General features: G+C 37.4%; 1 long non-coding RNA gene across 3 annotated transcripts in view; it reads right to left on the minus strand.

Annotated features, from left to right (window-relative positions):
• Nucleotides 1-838: 838 nt before the first annotated feature.
• LOC127068488 (uncharacterized) overlaps nucleotides 839-13,727 on the minus strand; it is a 50,749-nt gene continuing 37,860 nt past the window's right edge. For all 3 annotated transcript variants that reach the window (XR_007782945.1, XR_007782946.1, XR_007782944.1), the window contains 2 exons: nucleotides 5,963-6,257; nucleotides 839-1,086 (listed from right to left, as the gene is read on the minus strand). This is a non-coding gene — a long non-coding RNA (uncharacterized LOC127068488). The remainder of the gene's footprint in view (nucleotides 1,087-5,962; nucleotides 6,258-13,727) is intronic.

Below are 13,727 nucleotides of genomic sequence, written 5' to 3' on the forward strand. Positions count from 1 at the left end.
GAAAGACGTCAGGGTTCTTCCAGTCGCTCGCTCGTTCCTCAATGCAGTCGAAAAGAGAAAGAAGAAAAATGAGAAGGAAGAGACGGACGATCGTTCGCAGGATATGTTAACTTAACTCGGAAATTCGATGATTATTATTATCGACATTTCGTCAAGAGGGATGATGATCCAAGTAGAAGAAAATATTTCGAAGAAATTATTCGATGACATTGATTCGCTCATTGCTTCGACATTTCTAACGAAAGGTATTAAGAAAAGTTAACTTTCTTTTTTATCGATGCAAAATCAGACGTGCAAAATTTCATCGTGAAATTGTAATATTTCATTCGTAAAATCGATAATCGATTAATTCTCATTCGTCATACATATTGTTTCTAATGTAAATGATAAGAAATCGATGAAAACATTCGTAACATTTGAGAGAGAGAGAGAGAGAGAAAGATAAACAGAGAGAAAGAGAGAGAGAGAGAGAGAGAGAGAGAGAGAGAGAGAGACGAAAAGAAAAAGAAAGAGAGAGGGTGAATGGTCCAGCTTCAACGTCCAATTCCATACGCAATAAATAATCGGCGTGCTTTCAAAGGGAGCCCGTTTCTTCTCTCTTTCTTTGACTTCAGCAAGGAGAGCCAAAAAGCCAGTGGCCAGGAGTTTAATACGCCACGTCGAGTCGTTAACTTACCGCTCTGCTCCTGGCATCTTCTAACAGAATGAACGAGGAAGAGAAAGAGAAACGGAGGGATGGAGAGCGAGAGAGAGAGAGAGAGAGAGAGAGAGAGACAGAGAGAAAGACAGAGAGAGAGAGAGAGAGAATAATACACGTTGTTGCTACTCGCAGTAAGGCGTAATATTTATTATTTCGACGGCGCGTTGCAACGTTGAGCGATCGCCATGAATTAAGAACGTGCTTTTAGGTAGCGCATACCACGAACGATCTCGAGGTGATAGCTCAAACGAAAGGATCTTCAGCATCCTTTCCTTCTTCTTCTTCTTCTTCTTCTTCTTCTTCTTCTTCTTCTTCTCCTTCTTCTTCTTCTCCTTCTCCTTCTTCTTCATCTTGTTTGCTGAACTTGCCGTGTACGATAAGGACGACTGAAAGCACAAAAAGGGTATTAATATAAAAGGTTCACGAGTAATGCTGCAATTAGCTCCGATGTCTCCTCGCGTCGTTCTCGACTGAATTTAAGATTGTTTATTTTATTCGAAGAAAAAATCTTTTGCAAAAGTCCTCGAGTCTAATCGGATTTTTCTCTCTCTTTTTGTTTCTTTCTTTTTTTCTTTTTTCAATCGACAGATCGGAAGTATCTAATTAGTCTCAATAGTCTCAATCAAATTAGTATCAATGGTTTCCCGAGCTTGACATTTTTTATTTATTCGTTTATTCGTACTATTCGATAGGAAAGATCGTTTTAATGTCGATAATTTAGTTTTAATGATGACTTGTTTACGATTCAGTTATTTCCAATTAAGGAGATATGTTGATAAATATATATTTACAAGATAGATAGAAAAAATCTTTTGTGTACCATATAAAACATAGTAGTTTTGGATTAATTCGCTTTTCGTTAGTTAGGGGATTTAATGGATGAAAGTTTGTTCGTTTTCGTAGCAAAGTGGTAAGTCGGAAAAACAAATCTCGAACTGCGGGCAAATGTCTCTTTCCCTCTTTTCCCTCTTCCCACTCTCTCTTCTTTTCCCTCCTCTCTCTCTCTCTCTCTCTTAACCCGCGACAGTCAAATGCCATAAAATTAAATAGACGTAAATTCTCTCGACGATGTTGGCCGACCTCCAAAATTCACTGCCAACTGCGCGCCGGTGAAGCCACTTCAACGTTTTCCATTCGCGAACAATGGAGAGTCGGAATTGGAATTGGCTGTGAATTTTGAAATAGTGTTATCAGTTCCGCCGCGATAAAGCTTCCACTTTTTCCTGGCCCGTAGGAAAAGGAAAAAGAAAAAAAAAAAGATCGCGTAAATATTAAAACATACAAAGAAAATAAATTTCAATCCTATGCACTTAAGGATTAACACAAAAGGATTTACATACGCGATAAAACAAATCTTTCTCGTCGATCAACTTTTATACAAATTAATGAAAGTATTAAAGTCATCAAATTGTGATTACCTAATATTGAAAAAAGAAGGAAAATAGTTGAAGCTCTTCAACTGAAGTAAATCTCTAATTATAGATCGAAAAGAGATGATGAATCGAAAAGAGTTAGATGAAAGAGAAGAAGGAGAAGAAAAAGAAAAGAATAGAAAAAGAAAACGCGAAGAAAAAATACAAAAAAAAAAAAAAGAAGACAAAAACAAAAAATGAAAAAGATGAAGTTTTTTTAAGAAAAAATCTTGTAAGAATTCGCGAAGGCAAGCAAAATCCTTTTACGTCGAAATCAGCGATAGCCATTTTCCGGTGTTCTTTCTGTAGCATTCAGCTCGTAAAGATCGGGAAGGAGATCGCTCCGATTTTTATCTAAGCCAATCTTTCTCTCTCTCTCTCTCTCTCTCTCTCTCTCTGTTTCTCCTTCCCTCCCTCTTTCTTTAGCTTCTTTTCTTTTTTCTCTTATTTGGGTCACGATCGAAGCGTGCGCGAGAGTTTAATCTATGCTAAAGTCGAGTTGTGGGGTCTCTCCATCCCGATGCTGATGCTGGTGGTTGCTTCCAAGCCCGGACATGGAAATCCCGTGGCTGTTTTGGAATCAGCGATAATGCAGAGTCATCCTGATCTCGAGCGAGCTTAAATGGTATCCTTGTTAAAGGCGCCTTGGCTAAGCGATCCCCAAGACCCAGCTGGAATATCCTCCAAAGCTTCTTCTTCTCTTTCTTCTTTTTCTTTCATTTCTTTTTCTTCATTCTCCTCCGCCTTTAATGTAGTTTATCTTCTCTCCTTTAAAAAGCGAGAACTTTGCCAACGTTTTCGAGAACGTTCGCTAAACTCGACGATATTCTGTTATCTATGTATGTACGTGTACGTGAGTCTACAAAGAATTCTTTTTCGAGCTACATTTTATCCGATAGCTGATGAGATTTTTTCTTGCAGTTGCAAAGATATCGATTCGATAGATTTATTAACATCATAAAGAAAAATTATTGAAAATTCGCGTATTTAGAAGAGACGAATTAGAAGGATTGATGAAAAAGTTAAGAAAGGGACAAGTATCTTCTATCCAAAAGAATATTCTTTTTAATGACTAAGGAAACTCTTTTTCCTTTTATATTCCACTTGACATTTTAACGAAAAATTCGAGTTAGTTCGAGCTTCGATAGTAGTAGTGAACGTTACTGTTTCAAAGTTATTATACTTGGGAAAGGGAAACGATTGTGGAAAGGATTAAAGGAGAAGAGTACGTGAGCGAGAGAGAGAGAGAGAAAGAGAATCGTGCTGGAGGTTTCTGTGGTGGGCAACATCGAAGGAATCATCCTTGGAATCGAAAGGAATTTACCTTCTCACGATCGAACCTTCCGCAAGGCTTTCTTACGCGGACACCGCCGGTGGAATAATTCAGTCTTAATTAGGATTTACGCGCCGACGGAGAACAATTAAAACATAAGACAGTGGCCACGGGTAGAATCGTGCCATCCATGCCAGCTAAACTATTGTCAGATGATACAATACACCTATAGACCATTTTCCGATTTCCCTGTTAAAAGCAAATACGAAAGCAAGAGGAACAAGCAAACTGGAAATAAAATTTAATCAGCCTTTTTTTATTGTTGAATCAGGGATAATCAGAGTTTTATTTCAGTTTCCAAAAGACTTCGCTATCGTGAAGGAATATCCTCGAGGATGTCCGATCCTTGGACATTTCTTTCTCGGTGGCCATAATCGCTTCTTTTAATTACTAAGCGAAAGACACCGTACCAAGTCGACACGTCGCTCGACGGGAGAGACATAAACTTCTTCCAAGTTTTTCTTCAAGCTGTCGGCCTGTCTCCTCGTTGTCCTCATCCTACTCGATCGTTTCGGTCCATCTTTATCCGTTCGTTTTATCGTCTTAAGGGATGATTCGATAAACCTTCCCTTGGACAAATATTTCTAACGAAAATTCTTTTCTTAGATCGCAACGAAATTAGATTCGCGATTGGTATAGTCAAATTTTATTCGTGGGGGAAATGAAAAGAAAAGGAAAAAAGAATTAACAGCGATCGGCCATACGAGATCACATGTCCACGATCGATAAATCGAATCGATGTTTACGATACGCTCGATTCGAGGTCTTTGATTAGTAAATTCAATGCCAGCTCGATAGCTATCTCCGATAGATCGAAGATAGAACGTCCAACCGATTAACTATGAGATTAGCAATTAGATAGTTCATAATCGTCGCAGAACGAGTAGTCCGAAGCAGGTCGAGCACCTGCCGTGCAGGTGCAAGTCTCCGTTGGACTTGCGGAGAGCGACTCCTTCTATCTTCCTCGATTGAAACCTGTTTTTCTCATAGCGGAAACTCGATCTAGCTCGATGCTAGCGGATTAGAGTGAGACTGACGTTAGGTATACACGGCAAATGCCATAATCGACAGCCTCGGACATCTTATTATCCTTTCGTTCGAATGCCTACCGAACACTTTCCATTTCTGGTAAGAATTCGCAACTTTTTACGAGAACCGGAATGATCGAAGGACGAAGATAATTTATCTAGGGATGTCCATGTTAGATTGGCAACGTTGTCGTTGGTTAACTTTTTCGAATTAAAGCAGAAATATATTTTCGTTGATAGTTTTGTATGACTCGTTAAGATGTTTTAACACGTCGGGATAGGAGATGGATGGAGAAGAGCGATGATGCTAAACTATTGAAAGAGAATGATTTCTTTCGTAACAAGGAAAAGAGATGTATAAAAAGTAGGATGTATAAAATAGCATCGTAAGAAAGCGACGAAGACGAGGTGGATAATTCTTCGGCAGCAGGCTTGCGGGTGTTCGGTAGAGAGCCACCACGAACTGACATTTCCCGGCAATAAATTCCACCTGGTTAGAGAGTTAGGCGGGCAAAAAAGCCGACGTAATGCGTATGGTAGGCGCTGTAGGAAATTACGTGTTTGTGGTTATTGGCAGTTGGCTTGTGAAGGCAAGAAAATTTCATGGAGGAGGAAGGACGAGGAAGGAGAGGGAGAAAGAGAGGAGAAATAGGAGGATGAGGTGGAGCTGCCGGCCACTTCTCGGTGTACTCCCTTCTTCCACGGTGGTCCACGGCTCGGAGTGCTTCCCTCTTCCTCCTCTTTCTCTTCTTCCTCCTTTATCTTCGGAGTTCTCTTCTCTTCTCTTCTCTTCTCTTCTCTTTCTCTCTCTCTCTCTCTCTCTCTATTTATCTCTCTCTTTCTCTAACACGGTTAATATCCGACGTAAGCCTCCCTATTGGGTTTTCGAACAGGGTCCCGCGGATCTCTCAGGCCAACCTTAATAATATAGACGTCTCGTTAGGCCTTGCAAGAGAGAAAGAGAATGGAGAACTAGAATTGGTTTTAGGCGTATGCATGCCTAATGAGTCAGTCGCTCCTCCTGGTTTCTTCGTGGGCCAGCTGTCCGTTCCAGCCATCCCGACCGTCCAAATATCTATCTCTTTTCTCACATTGGATTTAACTGGCTAAACATCAAAAAAAGATAGATCACGGTTGTTCCGGTTTTAAGTAGAGAGAGAATGAGACAGACTTATCAAGCAGTCATTTCGATCAAATTTACCAGAGTAGCTTATTATCGTATTTTTTTTTTTTTTTACAAAAATTAACACACTTTCTACTGCCATCTTGTTTTGCCCTAGTAATCGTAATTTCTAGTTTAAAATTGCAACGATCGCTACAACAACAATCTTGATTAAGCTTTACCAGATACCTAGGATCGTAGTTTTTAATTATTGGATCATAAATCGAGGATATTCGTGCAACAGTCAGGGTCCAGTCTCGTGGGACCACCTTGTCGTTGGTGTGGGCCCAGAACGTTCCGTGCGCCACGTTACCCGCTAAGACCTACCTGCTTCTCTTGTTCTTGCTCTTGTTCTCGCTCATGAGCATCGTTCTTTCCTTTCTTCTCTTCTACCCCTCCTTCCATTTCTTTAGACCTTAACCAAGACTTCTCTATCTCTTTTTCTTCCTTTTACTTCTTCTTCTCTCTCTCTCTCTCTCTCTCTCTCTTTCTCTCTTACTTGCTGGCGTGTTCGAAAGAGCGCCAAAGCAACGTCCAGCAAACATCTTCAGGCTTTCCTCGTTACTCGGTCGTAGGCACGATTATGATTTGTTGACCTGGACCACCATGCCGGAGTCAGCCACTGCGGGATGTGAAAGAGACTCACTTGAAAATTACTCCAGAGAGAAAGAAAGAGAGAGAGAATATCTTTGAGATTCTCTTGGTCTTTGTCTTTCTCTCTCTTTTTCTCGATTGGTAAATACTTGCGAGGTATGTATCTTCTCGCCTACGGAGAAAACATTTATCGGTAATGCTTGTTCCTCGAAATTTGTTCCACTTAAAAATGTAAAAAGAAAGAGGAAACGTTTGTAGATCTAGCAGGATATGAAATTAAAAAGACTGAGTAAATAATTAGTACAGTTGGGATAATCGTGTAAAATTGTAATCGTTCGGCAAGTAATCGAATTTCGAAAATCTATTCGCAACGAACTGATTGGAATTCAACTCTCTTTTATATTTCTTCAAGCGAACCGATCCTCACCATAACTCCATTAACGTCTACGAAGCGCGAAAACGCAAACGATCATCGTCAATTAAGCCCCGAGAGAGATCGTATCAGCAAACAAGAGCGTGCTGCTCGCTGGTTCTCGAGTTACCGTACCTATATATGTACATATATATGTATGTATGTATGTATGTATGTATGTATGTATATATGTACGTAGCATACCTCGTCGAAATTTCTATGAGATGCGAAATTAATTGGCCGAAACGATTTATGATATCTACCTGACGTGATCGTAGCGGAGTCAAGAAAGAAGAAAAAAAAGTGGCCGGCCCTTAAATAGTCGCGATTTAATCTCGATTTTCATGGGTCGATCGGAAGTGCTGGGTACTAGTAGTGGGGGTGGTGGTAGGTGGGGGTGGGGCTTTCGTTTCGGTCGACGGGTCAAAGGTAAACGCTTAATTACCGTGCGACGTCTCTACTCACCAAAGAGTATTCATTATTTATAAGGGTCGTTCCACCGATTTTATGATTCCCATGACGCAACAGCAAATCCCTTTTTGCTCGTCTCCGATGCACGAGGTCGTATCATCGTCATCCCCTCTCTTTCTCTCTTTCTCTCTCTCTCTATCTCTCTCTCTATCTCTATCTCTCTATCCGTATCTCTCTATCCGTATCTCTTTCTTTCTCTCTCTTTCTCTATCTCCCTCTTTTGCTACCCTCGAATTGGTCGGCCGGTTTTAGTGGTCACAGTGGCTACACACCCCCACGATAAACTCTGAAATTCGCCACGGTGATCCCAAACGATGGGGCTCGATAGAGAAAACCTCATGCTAAACTAGTACTATAGTATTGTTGGTGGTTGTGTTAGAACAAGAACTACGCGAATGTTTTCATCCCTCTGTGATCGCTCTATTATTATTAGGGTGGATCGTTTATTCTTTTTTTATTTATTTCTTTTTTTTCGTAACTTTTCCTCCCTCTTTTCCTTCAAGTTTTTATTTTATAAGATGGTAATTAATCATTTGTTAAAAGTTCTCTGTAAAAAGATCGAACGTTTGTTGATCGTTATAAGAAATAAATGTATGGTTATAACATGTTTATGTTATTATTAATCTATTCGAGATTATCATATTAATGATATCCAACTGATAATTATGATCGTGCAGACGTTATCATTCGATGGATTCTCACTAGCTACGAGTCGTCAAAGCCGGTGAAACGCATCCGGAACTATCGTGCACGGAGCTTCATCCGGATCCGTTATGACAATGGCTCTTAACCGGCACGTGGAACGAGAACAAACCTATGCACAGAGAGAGAGAGAGAGAGAGAGAGAGAGAGAGAGAGAGAGAGAGAGAGAGAGATAGAGAAATAGAGAGAACAATATTGGTAATGTTAAGAATAGATAATTAAAGTGATTGATTAATAACAAATCATTGCATTATTTCTAAACAAACATTATACCTACTAAAGTGTACTAGTAATATCAAGATTATTCTATTGAAATTAGAATCATATGTAAATGATACATATATATATATAAAAGAAAAAAATATAATAATAATAATAATAATAATAATAAATGATTAACAGAAACTACAATACATCTTACATAGACATATTAAACTATACAATCTTTCATTTTCTTTCTTCCCCTAGAGCAAACCAATAGTAATTAAAAAAAAAAATACTCGAACGACTTACTTTCCAAACGAAGACAATATTCCAAATCTCTACACATACATGTACGAAGAGATACATATACAAACAAATGTCATCTTCCGACCCGGAAGATGACACGAAAGAAAAGAAAAGAAAAGAAAAGAAAAGATAAAAAAAAAAAAGAACAGAAAAATCGGAGGGGAAAATAGAAAATGCCTAAAATGCCTCGTAAGATGATAAATATGAAAGAATGAAAGAGAAGAAAAGAAAAAGTATTGGAACGAGGAGGGGGATGGTGTTTGGGATAAGCGAATATATGACACAGAGAGACAGAGATAGACAAATACACAGACAAACAGACAGACAGACAGACAGACAGACAGACAGAGAAAGAGAGAAGCAGAGCAAGTGAGAAAGAGGAATGGTGGGAGGTGAGTGAGTCGAGGAAGCAGAAGATCGTGCGAGGACATCACGAAGCGGAACCCAAACGTCGGCCGGAAGTCGCCGGTCACGTGGCTTAGGCAACACGCAATTGTGTCCGGCATAATAAAGCATCGGCTCTATCTGTCCGTGGAAACGTAACGCTCTTACCCTCTCTCTCTCTCTCTCTCTTGTTTCTCCCTCTCTTTCTCTCCCTATCTTTCTCTCTCTAACATGTACATAGATATACCTAATACATACGTGCATACATATACACCAGACTACAGCAAGGCAGAAGCGAAACTCATTGATTTATGCTCTACTGACAGATCTGCCTCGTGTAGACGCGAGAGCACGCGTACGTCGAGGGTAAAGTCAACCACCCTATCACCATCACTAGCAACACCACTTCGAAACCACCCCTTCGACGTTCGAGCAAATACGTACATATTTATGTTGATAGATTTTATGATTTTTCTTCGCTTTTTTTTTTCTACCGAGTTTTTTTTCCCTTAATTCGTTTACTTTTTCATTCGCTCGAATCGTCAGTCTCTCGCGTTCAGGGATGAATTTTTTCTTTTTTTTCTTTCTTTCTTTTTTTTGTGATTTGTTTTACTTGTTTTCTCGAGGATAGAAGATATAGTAGTATTCTCTGCGAGTTATCCTATAGCAACCGCAGATCATGCTGGATTAAGTGACAACTCGACAACTAGTTTGTTGAGATCTCTCTCTCTCTCTCTCTCTCTCTTTCTTTCTTTCTTTCTTTCTCTGTATCATCTGTGATACATGTGATTCGATGTTACAAACTGTTTAATCTTCAGTAGTACTTGTAATTTGAGATACAAGACTTGCGGTAGCCTTCGAAGTGAGAATAGAGATGTCGAGAATTTAATTTATTGGTTATTATGATTAGTATCTTGTTGATTAGAAAGGATATATCAAAAATTAGAAGAACGAATTATGAAGATGCAAATATATATTGTTATATAAAAATAGATAGAGTTAAGATAAAGATTTTTAAATATAAAAATAATATTAATTAATTAAAAAGAGAGAGAGAGGGGGTAAATCAATTTCGTTGGAAACTTTACGTTTTCTTTGTATTTTTACCAGAGAAAAAAAAAGGGTTGTCCCGTATTATTATCCCCATCGAAAGGGTTCACAGAATAAGACTTGAGGGAGATCTATAACTTTCTTTTTTTATTATTTATATTCTGGGAGCATAATAGCGCATGGACTTAATAATTAACAATAAGACTCGAGAAGTTCAATCGTTTCGCTACACGCGATTGTCTACTTTGAAACTTTTCGTATCGAATAAAAGTTTACAATTTATACAAGTTTCTAAAACGTTATTCAAATAAAAAGAATTTTGTTGGTGGAACTTCTTTTCAAGTAAAAATATTTTTCAATAAAATTTTTTCTTCTCTCACTCTTCGCTCGATCAAAATAAATTTTCTTACATAAACTTGTGTCGTTATTATTGTATACGGATCAATTAGATTTTAAATAAAATACTGTGTATGAGACGATTTATAAAAAGACAAAATTATTATTGTTATTGAAAAAAAAAGAAAGAAAGAAAAAAGAAACAAGAAGAAACATATGGTAAATGACTTGGAGAAATATATAAATAGTAATAGTATCGTAGTATAGCTTATCTAAAATAAATATTCTTATCGTATAAATATCGTTGTAATTTAAAAATGGACATTCGTTTCTCAAAACGGCCCTCCCTGTCACAGGTAGGATCCTCCTTCTCTTTCTCTTCCTCTCGCGAGAGGAAAAGGATTCATCGTGCGAGTTCTGGCGTATCGTCGATCATTCCTGGTGCGAATGACAAATGTTCGACTCTTTGGCTTGTTTCCATCTAGCTCTGTTTGGTCCTTCGATCAAAATGCAAAGTATATGACAGATTAAAGTGAGAAAGAGAAAGATTTCTTTTTATTTTACTTCGGTTTTTTGATTATTTTATTTTATATATAAATATAAATATATACATATATATATATATAAAATAAAAAAAAAATATATATATATATATTTCTTTAATGTAACCTATACCTATTCTATTACAATATAATATTGTCTAATGTTATAATAATTATTACATATTACATACTTACTTATTTTATTATTTTGATAATTTCGACAAAATATTGTTTTCAATTATTTTCTAAAGAAAAAGTTTTGTTTCTATGTTTTGATGAAAGAAAGAAAGAAAGAAAGAGATGAAGGAAAAGAACGAACCAGTTTCTTAGCAAGCAAGGAACAAGCTCTTTCTTATCTCTTGTAGAGCACAAGCTTGATAAATTAATCGACATTAAGAGAGATAAGAGACGAACTGGTGCCTCGACATCATCAGAGTTGAGATCGGAATTGCTTCGATACATCAGACCCGAAAAGCAAATGTGTCCCTCACGAAAAGGAAGGATAGAAGGATAGCTAGCTCAGCTATCCAAAGAAAAGAAGAGAGGGCAGTGATCTTTAGGCCTCGATAGATCATCCAAGGCGAGTGTGTGAGATCATCGGTAAATTATCTAAACTCTCATCTAAACATACCAACAGACCCACAACACACGTTCGAATTAGATTAATTATTATTTTTTTCTTTTCTCTTCTTCTTCTTTTTCTTTTTTTTTCTCTTTGAAAGTGTTAGATCGTTTTCTCAAGGATTTTTCTTGCATCGATTTTTCTCAGATATTATCTATTTTACATTAGTGATCAATTTTTCTTTTTCCCAATTTCTTTTTCTTTTTATTTGAATCGTTTGTGTCGTTAAAAAATTCGATTGGTTTCATCGAAAGATGAAGAATATAATCAAACATTGAAGATTCGACTACGAATTTTCCACTCGAGAGAAGGATCCAATACCGATTGTAGAAATTAATAACGATATTAGAAATTAATAGAAGATAAAAAGAAACTAGGAATTTTTTATCGCAACGAACGAAAAGATGACCTAACGTGTCCCGTGACGTGGGACGTAGAAAATTTTAACGACCACCCGTAAAAGGCTCTATTCTATGATTTCGAGAGAGACAGAGGGAAACAGAAAGAGAGAGATAGAGAAAGAGAGGGAGGGGATGGGGGTGATGAGGGGAGAGAGATAGAAAGCAAGCATAAACGGGGTTGGATAGATATAATATATCACAGTAACGAGGACAAAGCAATAAATATGCGAAAACTTTTACGTCTCCATAACCTAAGTTCGATCGAGCTTACACACACACACACACATATATACACATAAAAAGAAAGAGTGAAAGAGAGAGAGAGAGGATAGAGAATGGAGTGGGTACACACGGCGCCGGTGATAGTCGAGTTTATAACGCAAAATTAATAGAGCTTATCTCTCCTCCCGTTCTCGTGCCGACACGGCCTTTTGGCAATTTATCATGGGATTACGGTGCAAATACGTCGACCCACGTTCGAACCTTCCGATGTGGTCTGAACCCCTCTCCATCTCTTTCTATCTCTCTCTTTCTCTTTTTCTCCCTTTCTCTCTCTCTCTCTCTCTTTCACCCTTCCATCCTCAGAGCACCGATTCGTTTTCCCTCCTCCACGAGAACGCAGCAATCACTTCCTATGTCAATAAACACGACTCTTCCCGTTGATTCTCCCCTAATTCGAAGCGGCAGTCAACAGGGGGTGGATCAACGAACCGATGCCATGTCCTTTTTTTTCTATCTATCTCTCTCTCGTTTTTCTTTACTTTTTGTTTCCTAGGATGAAAAGTTCCCTTTTCTATGATCGTACAATTGTTTCTTGTTTCTTATCTTTTCTTTTTCTTTTTCTTTTTTCTTTCTTTTTTTTTTCTTTTTTTTTTCTTTCATGGTAATTTATACCTGAGATTTTGTAAAGTTGATACGGCGATACGGGTTAAAGGGGTGAAAGTGGAAGGAATAATTATTTATTTGTTGTGGCGGTTTTTACTTTTAGAGATTTGTAAAATATATTTTACATTATATATATATATATATTTATATAAAATACAGTCGATATCGACTTATGAACGTTTATACATATTTTCTTGAGTCATTTTTTATTCTAAAGTATAGCGTATTTAGATAATCATAAATAAAGAAATTTCAAATTAAATCTCAATAATGAAAAATATTAAATAATTGTCTTGCATCGATAAATATATTATACATAAGTGTATGTATCTATTAATACAAGAACTGTTAATGTATCTTATTCAAAAAAAAAAAAAGAAAAAAAAAAAAAGAGGAAGGACAGAGAAAGAGAGATGAGATGGATGAAAATACGAGGAAAGCGAGTTATGTGGCCGGCACGCGTACTTTAGCGCGTTCGTCCATTATTCGTAGCTGACATTAGAATGACAATGACCGCAATAACGGCAGGGATCGTGAAGGACGATCGGAAGAGAGGAACAGGACTGACACGTCGTCGACGTCGTCACTCGTGAGAGGAGAGAACCGTAAGCGAACGCACGTTACCCGACAGCTTGGAAAATTGCTAACAAATAATACTAGTGGGGGAAGATAAACGTATGGGGTGTCGTTTTCAACCCCCATGACGTGCGACATCGAGACGATTTCCTACCAACCCTATTTCATGTTTCTTTCATCCATCTCTTTTCCTCCATCTCTTTCCGTTCATCTCTTTCTCTCTTCATTTCGTATTAAATCTTATTAATGAATTAATTAATTCATTCATTCATTCAAAATATGACATAAATATTTATATAACTCAATGGCGCGTCTAATCTTTAATCTCAATACGTAATAATGTATTATTTGACTTTACGTAATTGTATTTCATTGATCATGATAACGAGTGACGGTCCAATCAGCTGACTTTTAAATCGTAATATTTTTCTTTTTCTTTTCTTTTTTCTTTTCTTTTTTATTTTTTTTTGAATTATTAATGACATAACTTGTCAATGTTATCTCGTAGAATATATTTCTTCATTTCCAATTACTGTTTATCGTATATTTTTTGTATACTACTTTAACATACATTTTTTAATTCGTTGGGACATCTTTAATAATAACA

This window comes from Vespula vulgaris, chromosome 13 (assembly GCF_905475345.1).
Source record: "Vespula vulgaris chromosome 13, iyVesVulg1.1, whole genome shotgun sequence".
Classification (NCBI taxonomy): domain Eukaryota; kingdom Metazoa; phylum Arthropoda; class Insecta; order Hymenoptera; family Vespidae; genus Vespula; species Vespula vulgaris.